The 17,041-nt window shown below is 41.7% G+C and overlaps 1 protein-coding gene across 2 annotated transcripts in view; it reads right to left on the bottom strand.

Annotated features, from left to right (window-relative positions):
* Positions 1–17,041, bottom strand: part of PLA2G4A (phospholipase A2 group IVA) — a 307,311-nt gene that overhangs the window by 114,939 nt on the left and 175,331 nt on the right. The window contains exon 1 of one of the 2 annotated variants that reach the window (XM_050961423.1): positions 10,726–10,815. The exons of the other annotated variant lie outside the window; for it this stretch is intronic. The gene's annotated coding sequence lies outside the window, so the exon portion shown is untranslated. Of the gene's footprint in view, positions 1–10,725; positions 10,816–17,041 lie in introns of those variants that run through there. 2 annotated transcript variants of the gene reach the window in all.

The raw sequence follows: 17,041 nt of genomic DNA, 5'->3' as shown, positions 1-17,041 counted from the left end.
CTTGGTGAGTCAAGACTTACCACGCATTTAAACCAAACATGCAAATGTTCCAATTAAATACCTTCAGTTCAATGAATTAGGCTCTAGAACAAGTTACACAAACTCTAGAGCTTTCCAGATTTGTGAGCACATGTAAGGATGCACCAGAAGATCCTATAGCATGTGTTCTGTCATGTTTTCACCACAGCCAAGTTGGACTAACAACTGTGGTCACAGGGCATGTCATCTTTCACTCAGAACTTTAGCTGAACATGACTCACTATTAGCATGATTATTGTTGTGGTTTGGGTTTATTTGAGCTTTAAGACACAATTGGTGATAAAGGCTATATCGATGCTACTTCCTTTGGCCTTCAGTTTAATAACATTCACTCTACCCAGTGAATAGTTCCAGAGATTGAATCTGTTATTACTCAAAGCTTCTCCAGGTGGTGGCATTTAAATTAATTTTCTCTGTTATGCGGCTGCCCTTAGAATTCTGAACAGCAGCAGTGAAAACTCTGAACTGCAGCAATGGCACTAGTGTGGTCTCTCTTCAGATTTAGGAAAACAGCACTGCATCAATTCACACTTTCATGCATGTTTGAAAGATTATCTTCACAGCCAGAAAATTAGCAACACAGTCAGATCCTCAAGGGTGTAAATCAGCATAGCTCCATTGACTGACACTGATTTATACCTGCTGAGGATCTGGCCTTCTTCCCTGCCCCCCATTAAAATTTGGATTTGACAGCAATTGATTGTATTCACCAGTAATGATTTCTGCTCATCCTGAGTGAGAGGATTTTTCAAGCCCTGTTTTAACCAGATACAATGAATACCAAGAGACCTTGTATAGAAGAAGAGATCCAAACTACATCACAGGTAACAACAGAAGACATCAACATCTTAAAGGCAGCCTTAACTGACCTTCAGGAATGCAATACAACCAGTCTTACTTGATCACCAGCCACAGTTGATGACTCATAGCATCAATTAATAATCATCCAGGGTCAGTAAAAAAACCCAAAATCTCTCACTTTCCCCTTGGGACAGCATTTCACAATTAGGGAATTTATTGGGATTTCCATGCTGTCTTCTGACGCATCCAGCACTGGTCACTGTCAGACAGGTCAGCAGATTAGATAACCACTGGACCATTCTCTTACATAATTTTCTATGTTCTCAGTCTAACTGTCCCTTAGGACATCAATGGCTTATCTAGTTTCCAATTCAAACTAGCTTTTTGTATATGAAACATTGGTTAGTTTTTTAACTCAGCCTTGAAAAAGAAATGGGAGATGAAATTATAAGTTAATTGGAACTGAATGGCCATCAGTATTTTGCATCTCTGTGGCCTTCTCTCATCCCACATTCACATAACATCATCATCTGTTGTAGGTGGACCTATGAGAAAGTTCCAATTTTCAGTAGAGGAGGGATCAAGATGCAAAATTCAGGCATGGTTTAAGCCTGTTTCTAATTTCCACTTTACATTCACTTGTTAAAATTCATTTTAGTGCCAACAGAAAAACCCTTTCTTTTCCCCTCCCCACATCACATCATTCCTTTCTTTTTTTTTTTAATCTGTTTTTTCAGATGGCTCACAATTATAAGCAGAGCTGGGTGAAACCTCAGCTATCTGCTGAGAAAAACAAACCAACCAAGAACAAAAACAGTCATATGTTCAACTGTCATCATATTTAGTGAATTTGATATTGAGGGACCTAATACTCCCAACTCTCCAACATTATAGTGGCTATTTTTTGCATGGAGCTCAGGAGGGAGATTTATCTAAGGAGCAGAGGACTGAAGTTGTGTCTCTTTGGTTTTATAGAGGTTCTAGCTGATTTACTACATGACCCTAAGCAAGCTATTTAACCTTTCTGGGCCTAAACTTACCATTGTCAAATGAAGATAATGCTTACTTAGTTTATAGGGATTTGGGGAAGCTTAATTAAAGTTTGTAATGCACTTCAGCATCCTTGGACCAAAAAAGACCTATGTGCAAAGTATTATTATAATTTGTGAGAATTCAGTAGGATTCAGCCCATTTCAGTGGGATTCAGTTCATTTCAGTGGGATTACTTGCATGGGTTACTGCTACTCAAAGTGAATAAAGGTTGCAGAATCTGATTATTACTACGTAGCGACATGCACAAGCTATTCAAGAATCTGTGAAATACACTGCCACACAACTGGAAGTAGAACTGAACAGCTGAGTTCTTTCCCATCTTTGCTGCGACAAGTTATTCCCTCTGTGTATTTGTATACAATTTTTCACTAATGCCATCTTTGACTCATGGTTGCAGTGCTTCAGCTTTGAGAATAAATGATAATTGTTCAGTTAAAATAACAGTCCTAGTCCATGTTTTGTCTACAATCACTCTGGAGAAGTGTCAGCGAATTGGTGTCAAAACAATATAAAATGTCATACTAGCAGAAAAATAGACCTTTCAGCTAATCAGGACTAATAGCTGTAAATGCAAAGATGATTCTCAATATACTTAGGGGGAGGAGGGAGAAGAGGGGAGAAGAGGAAGAGAAGAGAGGATATTTGAATTATCCAGCAATATAAGAACAATATATAGTGAATGGAATAAAATCCTAAAAGAACCCCACAAACTGGATTCACGTTTTATACCCGCTGTCCACATGAAGTATGTATGCAGTGTAGTAACTATGTTGGTTCCAGGATATTAGAGGGACAAGGAGGGGCCAATAGAAGTAGTCTATGTGGCTTGAAAGCTTGTCTCTCACACCCATAGAAATTGGGCCAATAAAAGATATTACCTCACCCTCCTTGTCTCTCTATGTAAAATATGAACATTACTCCAAATATTCATTTTTGCAGATGCTGACAATTTATAGAACTGTAACACAGCAAGTGCCTCAGAAGCTGTTGGGTCTAAACTTTTGGTGAACTTTGGGGAGCCAAAACACACCCAGACTGGCTGTCTCTGCATAATCCTTCCTGAACCCTTTTGAACAAAGCTCTGACCTGCAAACTACTCATGACACCCCCTTTCTCAAGTAGCCATTAGCCTTTATCTCTATGCATTTACTTGTTAACTTGCTTTTCCTGTAAAATCTTGATTGATTATGCATGACCATTATCTTTTGTTAATCACTTTGTTTACTTCTGTGTATAAATATTGATGCTCACCCCTAATAAAGGGGCCACACTTAATCTAAAGCTTTTAGAGCTAAGGATAGTGTGAGCCCGTTGATCAACGCATTGGTGTCTGGTCTCTGACAGAATTGTGTGCCCCATACCAACTCCGCACGAACTCGGGTGCTGGAGAGGTGAGTGAGGACTTGCTTTATTTACCTAACAAAGCCATGAATGGTTCATAACTAAGGCTGTGTCTACACTAGCCCTTTTTCTCTACGGAAAAGGATAAATGGACACAAATCAGACATTAGGAATGGCAATATACAAAAACCTGTAGGAGAGCACTTCAGCCTCCCTGGCCACACTATAGCAGACCTTAAGGTGGCCATCCTGCAGCAAAAAAACTTCAGGACCAGACTTCAAAGAGAAACTGCTGAGCTTCAGTTCATCTGCAAATTTGACACCATCAGCTCAGGATTGAACAAAGACTGTGAATGGCTTGCCAATTACAGAACCAGTTTCTCCTCTCTTGGTTTTCACACCTCAACTGCTAGAACAGGGCCTCATCCTCCCTGATTGAACTGACCTCGTTATCTCTAGCTTGCTTGCTAGCACACATATATATACCTGCCCCTGGATATTTCCATTACATGCATCTGAGGAAGTGGGTATTCACCCACGAAAGCTCATGCTCCAAAACGTCTGTTAGTCTATAAGGTGCCACAGGATTCTTTGCTGCTTTTACAGATCCAGACTAACACGGCTATCCTCTGATACTAGCCCTTTTGTCGGTATAATTTGTGAAATAAAAAACATCCCTCAGAGTTACATAAGTTACACTGACAGAAGCACCAGTGTGGACAGCACTATGTCAGCAGGAGATGCTCTCCTGCCAACACAGTTACCACCACTTGTTGTGGGTGGTTTAATTATATGCCTTCTCTCCCACTGGTGCAGAGCAGCAATGCAGGAGGTCTTACAGCAGCGTAACTGTATCGATATAGTCGTGCCGCTGTAATGTCTCTAGTGTAGACATGGCTTAACTCTTGTATACAACTCCATTTCAGATATGTTGCCAGGAAACATGCAGGGTTAAAACACCAGGACAGAATGAGATAGTTAAATTAAAAAGGTTTCAGATAAGAAGCCATCCTTCCCAACAAAATATTCTCAGTTCTACTAGGACCACATAGAAGTAAATTGCTAAGCAACAGCAACTGATTTTACATAGGGATCCAAACAATTGCAAATCAGGTTCAAAGTCCTGGTTTCATGGATATCCTATGTAAATCAGTGCCATAAGCCATACAATATTTTTATGTCTCTGTGTAACAGCTGCCCATGAGCCTGATCCCAAGCTCACTGAAATCAATGGAAAGACTCTCTGACTTCAGTGGACTTTGGAACAAGCCACATGGACAATTCTTCTATTGCCCCCACCTGGTCCCTCTAATATCCTGGGACTAACACAGTTACAACTACACTGCATACATACTTCATATAGACAGATTTACATTAGTTTAATGTTAGGTGGTGGAGGACATAAAAAGAAAGTTAAATGGAAGCTGCACTTTGCAAATATATTACGTAGCAAGGTTTATGCTAACAAGGAGCTGACATATGCCATGGCTGGGGGTGTTACCATGCAACATGTATTCTTTTCTTTTGCTAAACTTTGTGCTTTTAGAATTGTAAGGCAAACATTTTAATAAACAGACTATTCACAAAATAACAGTGCAGAAGTGTATCAGGCAGATAGAAAGATATATTTTATTTCGTTTTTCTCTCCTTGCCATTTGCCATCATCAGCACTAGCCTCTACTAGAGAAGATAATGCACTTCAATGGACACATTTTCAAAGAGATCTCTGGTCAGAAGTCTATGTTAAATTAACTCAGCTCTCCATCCATTTCCTGGTGAAAATGCCAAAAGAGTCCAAAGTCATCACCATAAGTGCCAATAGTTTGGCAGTCTCAGCAGAAAGACAAAATCCTGTATAGATTTGGGTAGGGTATGGAGCCTGACCAACCATTTAATACACAGCGATAGTCCCTTCAAATATGGGTAATTGATGAGGCACCATGGAAGAAACCATTAGACCTTTGCTACATCCATTCTTTTGACAAATAGAGGACTTCAAACTCAATGGTTTTCAACCTGATATGTCACATGCCCCAAACTTTTATGTTAATTGTACTAATTATATTGACTTTCACACTCCACAGAACAGTTATCTGCAGTATTCTATGCACAAGCAACTGATTACATTGAGGTACCTTGGCTTTTTACCCCTTACTAGATAACAGAGATCCTTTGTCTAATAGTTAGCAAGAATTAAGTGAGCCCCTGGGTTCTCTTCCCAAACCAATCAATGACCTCAAGTTACTTCACCTCTCTGTGCCTTGGTTTACCTCATTTATTGGTGGCTATAGTAATACTTGACTACTAGTAGGTGTTATGAAGTTTGTTTATAAAGTGTTTTGAGATCCTCAGTTGAAAGGTTCTATAAGTGCAAAGTACCATAATGGAAATGGCTTATAGTGAACTGCTACTTGTATGTAAAACAAATGTGACAAGAGAGATCCTTTGTACATAATTTAGGTCAGTGGGCCTGTCTATTGAGTGTGTTCTCTGATTCCACTTACTTTGTTTGGTTATGGTCCCTGTTTATCCTTCTGTTTGACTTTGTGGGGAATTCCTAGTGTATTTGTGACATCACTGTCTGTTGTCATGGAGATTAATGTGGTGTCACATTCTTCATCTTTATATTGCTACCAGATCAATATTTTTGGTAATCAGAAACAGTTGTAAGAAAAATGCTGAGAAATGCAACAAATATCAGGTAAGATTACATACTTGCCTGCAAAACAATTGTTTCAGATTTTGGGGACCCTTGAGCCTTTATGTTTATTAAAAATGATTCTTCCAGACAAAACAAGTCCATCCTTTGAGGCGTCTCTATTTTGGAAGAATTCTATTTTAAGTACAAAAATGTGGAAATAAGTCCAACACTGACATGTAACTGGAAATAAATGAATGGGTCTCGTTAAAAACTACACAACACATTTCATGTTTTGCCTCCAAAAAATTAGCAAATCCTTCCAACTTGGGAACTTAGAGAATTACTGTGTTTCCGCTAGAAAATGGAGGGTGGGGTTCTGAACTAGTTAGCACTCGCCATCACTTAAAACACTGAATCAGATTGCGCGCTGACATACAACTCTGTCAACTCCATTACGGTTAACGTGTATTTCAGAGTAGAATTTATTATATGTATTTGAAGTAGTAAATGGAATCTATGCAACAAAACAGAGGCTACATCATTTCATACAGAATAGACAATTTAGTTACCAGCTGTAATACCTACAAGCAGCAAAGGGACTAGAATTTAGCAGGCCACAGCTATAAACACCTATAAAGGCAAGGTGTTATTCAAAGCCTGTTGAAATCAATGGGAGTCTTTCCATTGACTTCAAAGGGCTTTCAAACTAGACCCCTAGTCACCCTGAAAGGGGATGTTACAGAATAAAACAACTGGGGTCCAATTCAGCAAGACACATAAGGCCATGTCTAACTTTAAATACATGAGTAGACCCATTGGCTTCAATGGCACTGCTCACAAGCTTGAAGTTAGGCATGTGCTTATGTACCTCATTGAACTGTGGCACTGGAAATAAATTCATGGGGAATAAATAATACAGGGGACCCCCAAAACTGCAATTATTTTAGTGCTTAAATCATATGTGGACTGGTAAGCACCTATATCTTTGCAATTCAATTATCTTTTGGAGGTACCATTGGAATATGGACCTTCCTTTCTGTCTGATATGGAAGTTTGTCTTGGCTCCCTTGATACTGTAACCACACAAACCTCCTTTTCCTTCTGTTTGTCCCTCTCCTTTTCCAATGTGAATGTATATATGAATGGTTGCCACACAGCCTGAACATAGTGAAGTCAATTCAGATTTACTCAGGCCAGGGCTTTTAGACTTTCCCCAAAATTATATACAGTTATATATAACTCACCACCACATTGTAACAGATCTTTCACACCCCAGCACTGCTGGGGAGGTAGCACAGGGGACATACTCTCCATGAAGGTTTGACAAAGCCTGCTCATTGGCCTTTGGGGACCGTACAGGGCTGTTCCCCGGAAGCTTCAGGGCTGGTAGAGGCTCTATGCCACCTCATACCCAGCCCCCAATGTACGCACCTGCCACAGGCAGAAAGTAGTGTGTCTTTCTTAAGAGTTTGTCTACACAGGACAGTTGACCAGCATAGCTGCAACAGAATAACTCTTCAACTATAGCTATTCCAAAATAACTACCCACGTGGTCAAAATATCCTGATCAAAAATAGACTTTGTCCTGGAATGCTTACTCCACTTTTGAAGACAAGTAATTATTCAAGAATAAAATTGCTTGTATTTCAGAACAGAATGCCTGCAGGGGGAGTTATTACAGAATAGCCAATGATACGATAGAGTGCCAAGCATGCTCAAGAAGAGAAAAACTAGCATTGACTTTCAGATTCCAGGTTGAGTCTGCAGTGTTGGCTGTTAGAAAAGACACTTTCCACTTGCAAACTCTGCATATTTGATCAGGAATCATTGACACAAAAGCATGTGCTGCTAGTAGCTTTCAACAAGTATGTATGAACTTAATAAGAAAACAGCACAATTTAAAAGTGTTCCTGACTAATTAAAACCTTCCACTCCCACCTCACAAAACCAAACATAGGACCTAAATCTCACTTGGGGCTTGTTTAAAAAAGTATGGGGCCCCTGTGAAGCTATTCAATTGGGGGCCAGTTTCTAAGGGCCAACAGCCAGTGCAGGTCCTTCTCCCTTCAACCTATCTCAAATAGCTATACCATGCCAGATGAAAGAGGTTGTGGTAGGGAGATTTTTAGAAACAAAAATGACAGTTGCACATATAACTATCATTTTTGTCTGAAAATCTCCTCTCTAAATCCCACATGGGGCTAATAAAGATTAAGCCTAAAATTGGGGGAAAGAAACAAGCCCCTAGCGGGCCCAGTTTATTCTCCATAGATTCCTTCATCGGTACAAAGAGGTTGACTCCTCACACCAATCAACACTGGATCATTGACACTGATGAACAGCCCTCTCTTTACTTGGTGAAGCAGACCCCATTGCCCCAAAAAATATTCTAGGAGGCCTCTGCCATTGCAGAGATGGAAGCCTTGTCTGAACTAGCCTGGTCCTCAGTGAGGACTAAGCCCATAGCAAGTTTCAGATCCCAGTCTTCTGTTGTTGTTTTTTCCTGCACTAGCCCAGTCTATGGTTAGAATTATTAATTACTAGTAAATAGAAAAAGTGTGCAGGAAGGGGTTCATACACTCAGAGCTCAAACAGCTGAAGGGATTTCACTCAAAACTTTTCAGACATATAAGGCAACTTTTGACATTTATAACTATGCACCCCTAACAAGTGAAATATTGAGGAATATACAACCATCTGAAAAATAGGGAAGCAAATGGATACGGTTTTGTGCCCTGTGCTCTAATGTGCATCAACAGATGACCATGATAAATCAACAGCAATAGTAACATTAGAAGATTTTTATATCTGTGTGTATGTGTACACACACACATATACATGTGCACACAGAGAAAACAGGTCCACCACAGGAAGTTTGAAAACTATTGCTTAACCATTTAGCACATTATGTCTCTATATTTCACAATGGGTTGTTTCATTAATCATTATTTAACTGTTAGCAAGCTGGAGGGAACAATTTACAGCAAACCTAAAAGAGAACACAGAAATGGTGAAGTCATCATTCTCTGAGAGAGCAGATCTAGCCATCTTTGACCTACAAGGTCAACCTTGATAGACAAGTCTGTGTCCCCATGGGCTTGAAATTTTATGGTGGACAGGAGAGTTTATTTAACATTCTTAGAGCTTTCTGTTTTGATTTGCTGTGAGGATTGTTGTGTATTTATACCATTTTCATTTAAATGTATCGTATAAGCGCTCTCTATCTCAAAACAGATTACCACTCTAGAGTATAAAATTTGTCTACACAGAGAAATTGATCTAGATTAAGATAGGGTGTGAATTTCAAGTACATTAAATATTCCTGATCAGTGCCCTGTGTGGACACTCTTATTCTGGAATAAAAGTGCTTTATTCCAAATTTATTCCAAATTAAGATATTTCAGAATAAGGCACTCTGATTCCAGAATAAGAGCATCCAAACAGGGAGTTGATCAAGAATAGCTATTTTGGAATAAACTCCCCCTGTAGATAAAACCAAAGAGAACAGTAAATGTCCTTCCAGAATTATTCACCTTTTCCTTCCCATTGTTAAAACTCAATTTTACTTAAGTAGTAATGTCTCTCTTTTTCTGATTAAAGTAAAATATTAAAGTATTTTATCCATAGCAGTGTAAGAGATCAAAAGGTCGATTACAATGGCCTAGAACAGCGGTTCTCAAACTTTTGCATTGATGACCCCTTTCACACAGCAAATCTCTGAGTGCGACCCCCACTTATAAATTAAAAACACATTTTTAATATTAAACACTATCCTAAATGATGGAGGAGAAGTGGGGTTTGAAGGTGGAGGCTGATGGCTCACAACCTCCACATAATAACCTTGTGACCCCCTGAAGGGTCAGGCCCCCAGTTTGAGAAAGCCTGGCCTAGAATATACATTTTTGTAGGTCACCAGTAGTTTTATCAAGAGGTAGAAGCAGCAATAAACCAAGTTTGGTACACAATATGTCAGGGTCACAGATAAACAGTGAAGGATGGAACGCACAGCAAAATATGGGGATGGAAGTAGGTGTGGAGATGGTGTTCCTAAATGTCTGCAACTAGGAACAGTTCTAAATGCTCCCAAATCACTCTATATATTTTGATTTTTTTATGCCATCTTTCCCAGGGCCACAAGGCAATCACTTAGCCCCATGCACAAAGTTTAGACATTGTTGTGATTTGTTTTCCAGCACTTGTTAGTGTTAGACATGTCAACTCAGGCACTGATACCCCACAGGCTGTACATATAGGATGAGATTTTATTAACATAAATAAATCTATATTTACAAATAATTGTTAGTGCCTCCTCCATCAATATACACTTAAACTTTCACCCTGGCTCAAAAGCAGGGTAGTAACTTTCACAGCGTAGGTTTCTTTCTCTGATAGTGTAGTTGCTCTTGGAATTGGTCCCTAGCAATGATTTGCAGGGAGAAAGAAAATAAAGCCATCCTGCTACAAACTACAGGAAAGAAAATTTCTCTGATAAAGTGATTATTCCCAGCCTGAAGGATTAGGAATTGTGGGATCAGCAACCCACTGGATTACATGATCACGTGGCAACACAGTAAACTATCCCCATGTTTTAAAAGTTTTCCTTCATGTTCATGATCTGACACATTCCTTTCTAAGTTCAGTTTTGTTTTAATATGCCAAAACAAGTATTTTTAGTATTAAAAATCGCTTGTACTGCTTCCTCGTTTCAAGTTGTAACAAGTACATTTTAAAACTATATAAAAACGGTCCATCACATCTGTTAACTCCCCCCTCTGGCTAAACTGACAAAATAAGTAGCAGTTTAAAACAAAATTTAAAAAAAAAGACCAAGAATTAGTTGTATTGCTTACAGTTTCAATGCTACATCAGACCCCTCTGGGCTTGTACATCCCTCTTGCTTTCTAGGCAGGATCCTTTTTTTCATTGCTTGGATAGAGAAGTTTTCATTCGTAATAAATGGGTGGAGCTGAAGTGTCAGCTGATCTATTACAGCTGTCTCTGTCTTAAGGGGGCACTGAGATGTAAGTAAGCAAAGAGCACTTTGGAGTAATACTGATGAACATTGTTTGATACTTTGCATGGAGGAAAAATGCAAGGGGTGAAAGCACAGAGAGTCAGAGACATATCTCAGCATCAAGACAGACTTTAGTGATCAACAGTATGACATTAGAGTTATCACATTTAACAATTATCAAGCGTTAACCTCTTAATATACATATGCAAACAGCTAAAAAAAACTTTGATGATTGATGGGCATGATCTGAGGTGAGACAGTCTTAAGGAAATGATGTCAAATACAAAAGGAGTGCCTCAAACTCTGGTGATATTGCCTCATTTCTTATGGAAAGAATATTTGCAAGTGATAATTTGCAGATACTCATTCACAGCACTGTTCATCTTTATAGATCATCTACATCATGGGTGGGCAAACTACGGCCCATGGGCTGGATCCGGCCTGTCAGGGCTTTGGATCTGGCCCACGGGACTTGCCCCCTGTGGCGCTGTGGGCCCTGCAACACTCAGAAGCGGCCAGCACTGGGTCTCTGTGTTCCCCGTGTTGGGGGCAAAGGGCTCCGTGCATTGCCCTTGCCTCCAGGCACCGCTACTCACAACTCCCACTGGCCAGGAATGGGGAACCGCAGCCAATGGGAGCTTTTGGGGAGGTACCTGGAGGCATGGCAAAGATAGCGCATGCAGAACCCGCCCCCGCCCCCAGGGCCACAGCGATTCCTGGAGCAATGCGGCTTGGGGCCAGGGCAGAGAGTCAGGGAGCCTGCCCTGGCCCTGGTATGCACCGCTGCCACCCCAGAGCCGCTTTAGGTAAGCAGCACCAAGCTGGAGCCCGAACCCCTCCTGCCCCTCACCGCCCAACTTCCTGCCCTAAGCCCCCTGCCTGCATCTCAGATCCCTCCTGCACCCCAGCTCCCTGCCCTGAGTCCCCTCATACACCCCACACCCTTCTGCACCCCAACCCCTGCCCTGAGCTCCCTGATGCACCCTGCACCCCAACCCCCTGCTCTGAGCCCCCTGCCACACCCCACACCCCTCCTGCACTCCAACCCCCTGCCCTGAGCCCCCTCTCACAGTCCACACCTCTCCTGCACCCCTGCCCTGAGCCCCCTCATACACCCAGCACCCCTCCTCTGCCCCAATCCCTTGCCCTGAGCCCCTTCCTGCACACCACACCCCCCCACACACCCCACAGTCCCTCCCATACCCCAACCTCCTGCCCCGGCCCTGCATATATTTTCCCCACCCAGATATGGCCCTCGGCCCAAAAAGTTTACCCACCCCGATCTATATTAAATAATTATTATTCTATAGAACTCAAGGAAAACAAGAGTTTCTGTACAAATGTTATTTTTAAAACAGATAATTTACTAGAAAACAATTTCTCTGCAGGCTTGTTGAAGGTTTGTTTGTTTTTTTGTTTTGATGGTTGTTTGTTTGAAATCTGACCTATGGAATTCTTTATCAGGGTCACAATTGTCTATCAAATATTAGTATGACTTTTCCACAAAAGGATGTAATGCTAGGGTGAGAATTTAGTAACTGCTACCCTAGGACTACAATAGATTGGAATTGCATAGCACAGGGATCTTATTTACACATAAACTTGCAATAAAATAACCAATTTGTTTTAAATCAGACCTTTTGTTACTTTGTGGCAAGTCTGTGTGGGGACACATTTCAAAATAAGTATCCTATTTTTATTATTATTTGTATTACTGTAGCACCTATCAGCCCTAGTCATGGACCAGGACCCCATTGTGCTAGGCACTGTACTAACAAAACAAAAATGGGCCTTACCCCCAAAGAGTGAAATTTTTAGTAATTTACTTGTTCTTGAAAATTATACTGTAAGCAACATAAGCACCTATGGACAATGTCCCTTCAACTTTTAGTGCAAGTTTCTCCAAATTCACACAGCAACCTTAAATGTTACACTGTTTGCTAGTGTTCATGCAGGGACCTAAATTTTCTGACCCACAGCCTAGCCACAGGTTTTGGCCTTAGATCAAGCACTCAGGAGATTTCTCAGACTTTGAGGACTGCCTCCAGACTCTCATGGCTACTGGCAACACAATTGGAAAAGACAGCTCTTGAAACCAGTCACATTAAATGAAGTGACATTTATGTTATGTCTTTTATCCATGTGGCCAAATTAAAGCGAGACAAATAAGGAGATGTAATCAGATAACAGGAAAGTCTCTGGGTTTTTTGAGATACTACACTAGAGATTTTATTACTTTCAAAAAGTAGTATTTGCTTAAAGCTCGAGTTTCAAAGCAAACACAAAGCTCCTATGCCTATTTACATATGAAAATTATTACTGTTTTACTCAGTCAGTTTCCCATTGTCAGCTGTCCCTTGGCATGTATGCATTACAATGGGGTTTTATTAAGTAAACCACAGCACCCAATCTTCTATAACTCCACTGGCTTCCTATTTGGTTTATAATTCAGGTCACAGTTATATCTTTAAGGAGGTGTTAAAAATATTTTTATTTTTGCAGTATCACAACCATCAAAATCTCGTATTGTCTGGAGCACTCCCAGGTGGTATAGTAGTGCCTCTACAGGCTGAAACCTGAGTACATCATTTCTAGCCCTCTGAGTTTTCAGATGGGCTAAACACCCACAACTGGGGCCAGAGTCTCAAGAGCTCAGCTCCTATTTAGGCACCAAAACAAAGAGCCAGACTTTCAAGAGTGCTCACCCTTGTGGATGTTGAGCTTTTTCAAAAATCTAGCCAAGACTTTGATATGGGAGCTGCTGGCCCTTATTTAGATGCCTAAATAAGAGCTGAACTCCTTTGAAAACCTGGTCCCAAAGGGGTGAGGATAACAAAAAGAGGGTCTTAGTACTGGTGAATAAAAAATATGACCCCACTAAGCATAGTGAACTGAAGGGTACGTTTTCATAAGCCAAAAATAAAAAAAATGCACCCACATTCTCCATCTGAGGTGCACAGAAATGTACAAAATTAGCAACAACATTATTAAATAACATGCAGCAAATTAGCCATCACCTCCCTGTCACAACCAAGTTTTCCCCAGTCTCGCATATCCCTAGATGTGTGTGATATGATAGAGGTGCAAGGGAACTCAAAGCTAATTCAAAGGTAGCTGCCTATGTCCCACCTGGAGGGTGAAAGCCTGTAGGATTAAATGATTGTTCGTGCTCCTTGAAGAAGGGAAAGGTATAATAGCTTCTCTTTAAAGAATACATCTTAGGCCTTCACTCAAAAACAGTCACTTGACATGGATGGCCTCTCTGTTCATTGCCCCATGTCCTATCTTCCCATCTTTGAGGAATGTTATAAAGAAAATTGCAGCGGGACAGCTCCAGCACCAGGTATGGTTTGGGTCCCTTTGCCTCCTTCTATGTGATTTTCGGCTGCAGGTGATGGTGGTTTTGGCTGGTGAGCTTCTTCAATAACATGGAGGAGAAGGTGTTTTGGGCACATCCATAGACCTCAGATGGTGTTGCTCTTGAGTGACTCTACTTTTTCCCCCCTGATCTGTGCCTAAAAGCTTGTCTTCATGGACAGTGCTGCAGCGCTTTAGTGAAGATGCTACTATGCCGACAGGAGAGCTTCTCCCATCGATGTAGTTATCCATCTCCCGAGAGGCAGTTGCTATCCTGCCAGCATAGCACTGTCTACACAAGGGGTTAGGTGAGTATAAATAGTCACTATGGATTTTTCATACCTCTGGGTGATGTTGTTATACTGATATAGGCCTGTAAGGTAGACCTGGCGTAAGACTGACGTGGCAGAGCTAAGAGCCAGGCAGAGACAGAAACAAAGAACTCAGCAGTCTAAACACAACACCCCATCTGGGGATTCAGATTTACTCAGAACACAAACTTAGTACCATTTCTGGCTATATTTCTTCCATGCAGCTTTATAGTCAGTAAACCCCAAAACAAAGTTATAAATCAATAAACAAGGTAGTTCTTAGGATTCCCAGTGCTGCCTGTCCTGGTTTTCAGCCACAACGCCCAGATCTTGGTCCCCCACAGGAATAACCCAGTCCTTCTCTAAACTGCTGCATCTAAGTAGGGGGGAAATATCAGTTGTCATCTGTCTTTGCTGCTTTGTGATGCACAAAAAGTCTGAGAGGGTTTTATTTCTGTTATGAATGTTTTTTCTTTTTAATGTATTAGAAATGTCAGGTCTTTTCTGCATTACTTCTACAAGACTGAAGAGCCAATACATTTAGGTCAGGATAAACAGCAAGCTAAAGTGACCAGACTATCAAAATGACAAAGGACACCCATTATATTCCCATACTCCAGTACAGAGCTCATTCCCCACACTCCTTGCCTCCTAAGCTCGTGCTGCCACCAGCTGATCCCCACTACTGCCACCTAGTGATGCCAGTGCTGATGGCTAGGTGCCACTTCCTGTAGGTTAACTGGTGGTGCCAGTATAACCCAATGGACGGTACATGCTGTGTGTCCTGTTTTGTGCCCAATCCACATAGAGGATATGGGGCTGTTACAGCTCCCGGTTTGGGAGCTTGGCTCTTTTAGTTCAAGCCATAGAGACTCATGCTTTTAGCCATGGCCAGTATTGACAAAGATGGAGATTGTCCGAGCAGGCACAAACTTTGGTGGTGATACTGGCTGTACTGTTGTAGTTGCTCTCTCTGAGAGCTGAGAAGAATGGCCTCCCAGAGCCTGCAGCAGCAGTCCTGCTAGTGGGGAGGACTTTAAGGCTCCAAATATCTGGAATGGACCACTGGAAAAGTCAGGACATGTAACTGCTTATCCAAGGAAAGGAACCTGATTGTGTGAGGAAGGGATATATTTCAGATTGTTTAGAGGCCTTTGGGTTTGGTTTCTCTTCTTTAATACAAATGTCTAACAGAGAGATGGAAGAAAAGAGCACTCTTTGTTAAAGACTGAAAAACACACACACACACACACACACACACACACACACACACACAGCCATTCAGTTAAGGGTTGACCAAGCTCCTAATCTAAATCTCTGGGTCTCCATGAGGAAACAAGACTTGACAGACCTGATATTCCCAAGGTAAAAATACAACTCTTTTTCCAGGAAAAAAGCATCAGAACAAAAAAATCCAAACCCTTTCAGTCCTTTTTATAGATCATACAGAATAAAAAACAGACACAAACCCAACATTGCACCTCTTTAGAATCACCTCTACTGAGGCCCACACACTATTTGGATATAAATTGCATAGCCTACAGCGGTCCAGTTAAATCCCTACCTCCAGCCGCATTCCCAAGTAGCAGCAGTTGTCAAAAGCACCTCTTATCATCTGCACTTGGCAGAACACATTGCATTTCTTACTTTGGGATGCAGACATTACCAAGGTTATCCCTATCTTAGGGTATGGTTACACTTACAGTTGTACAGCGCTGGGAGTTACAGCTGTCTTGGTACAGTGTGTAGGGAAAGCGCTGCAGTGTGGCCACACTGACAGTTACCAGCGCTGCAGTGTGGCCGCATTTGCAGCACTCTTGGAAGTGGTGCATTGTGCGCAGCTATCCCACAGAGCACCTCGTCCCATTTTGGTGCTGTGGGTTGTGGGAAGGGGACGGAAGGGTGCGGGTCATTCCACTTCCTGTCCCAACGCCCCATGGTGCATCGCTACACATCCCAGCAGTTTGGCGCCATTGTGAGTCTGCAGCGCGATTTCTATTAGAAATGGAGCCCGAGCTGCTGAGGACTTTGCTGATGAATGTTGCCAGCACATCACGTTTGGCAGCTGAGCTATTCCTTCAGCTCCAAAGTGACAGTGAGGAGTCCGACGATGATATCGATTCGCCAGACGCGCGTGACAATAAATTGCTTGTGGCAGTAACGGACATGTTCAGCACTGTGGTATGCCGCCTTTGGGCTCGGGAAACAAGCACTGAGTAGTGGGCTCACATCGTCCTGCAAGTCTGGGATGACGAGCAGTGGCTGCAGAACTTTCGGATGAGAAAAGCCACTTTCATGGGACTGTGTGCTGAGCTCGCCTCGACCCTGCGGCGCAAGGACACGAGATTGAGAGCTGCCCTGTCAGTGGAAAAGCGGGTGGCTATTGCAATCTGGAAGATGGCAACTCCAGACAGCTACCGATCGGTCGCGAACCAGTTTGGAGTGGGAAAGTCGACCGTTGGAATCGTGTTGATGCAAGTTTGC

This window comes from Gopherus flavomarginatus, chromosome 7 (genome assembly GCF_025201925.1).
Source record: "Gopherus flavomarginatus isolate rGopFla2 chromosome 7, rGopFla2.mat.asm, whole genome shotgun sequence".
NCBI classification, from domain to species: Eukaryota; Metazoa; Chordata; order Testudines; family Testudinidae; genus Gopherus; species Gopherus flavomarginatus.
This window is presented reverse-complemented; position numbering and strand designations above follow the sequence as displayed.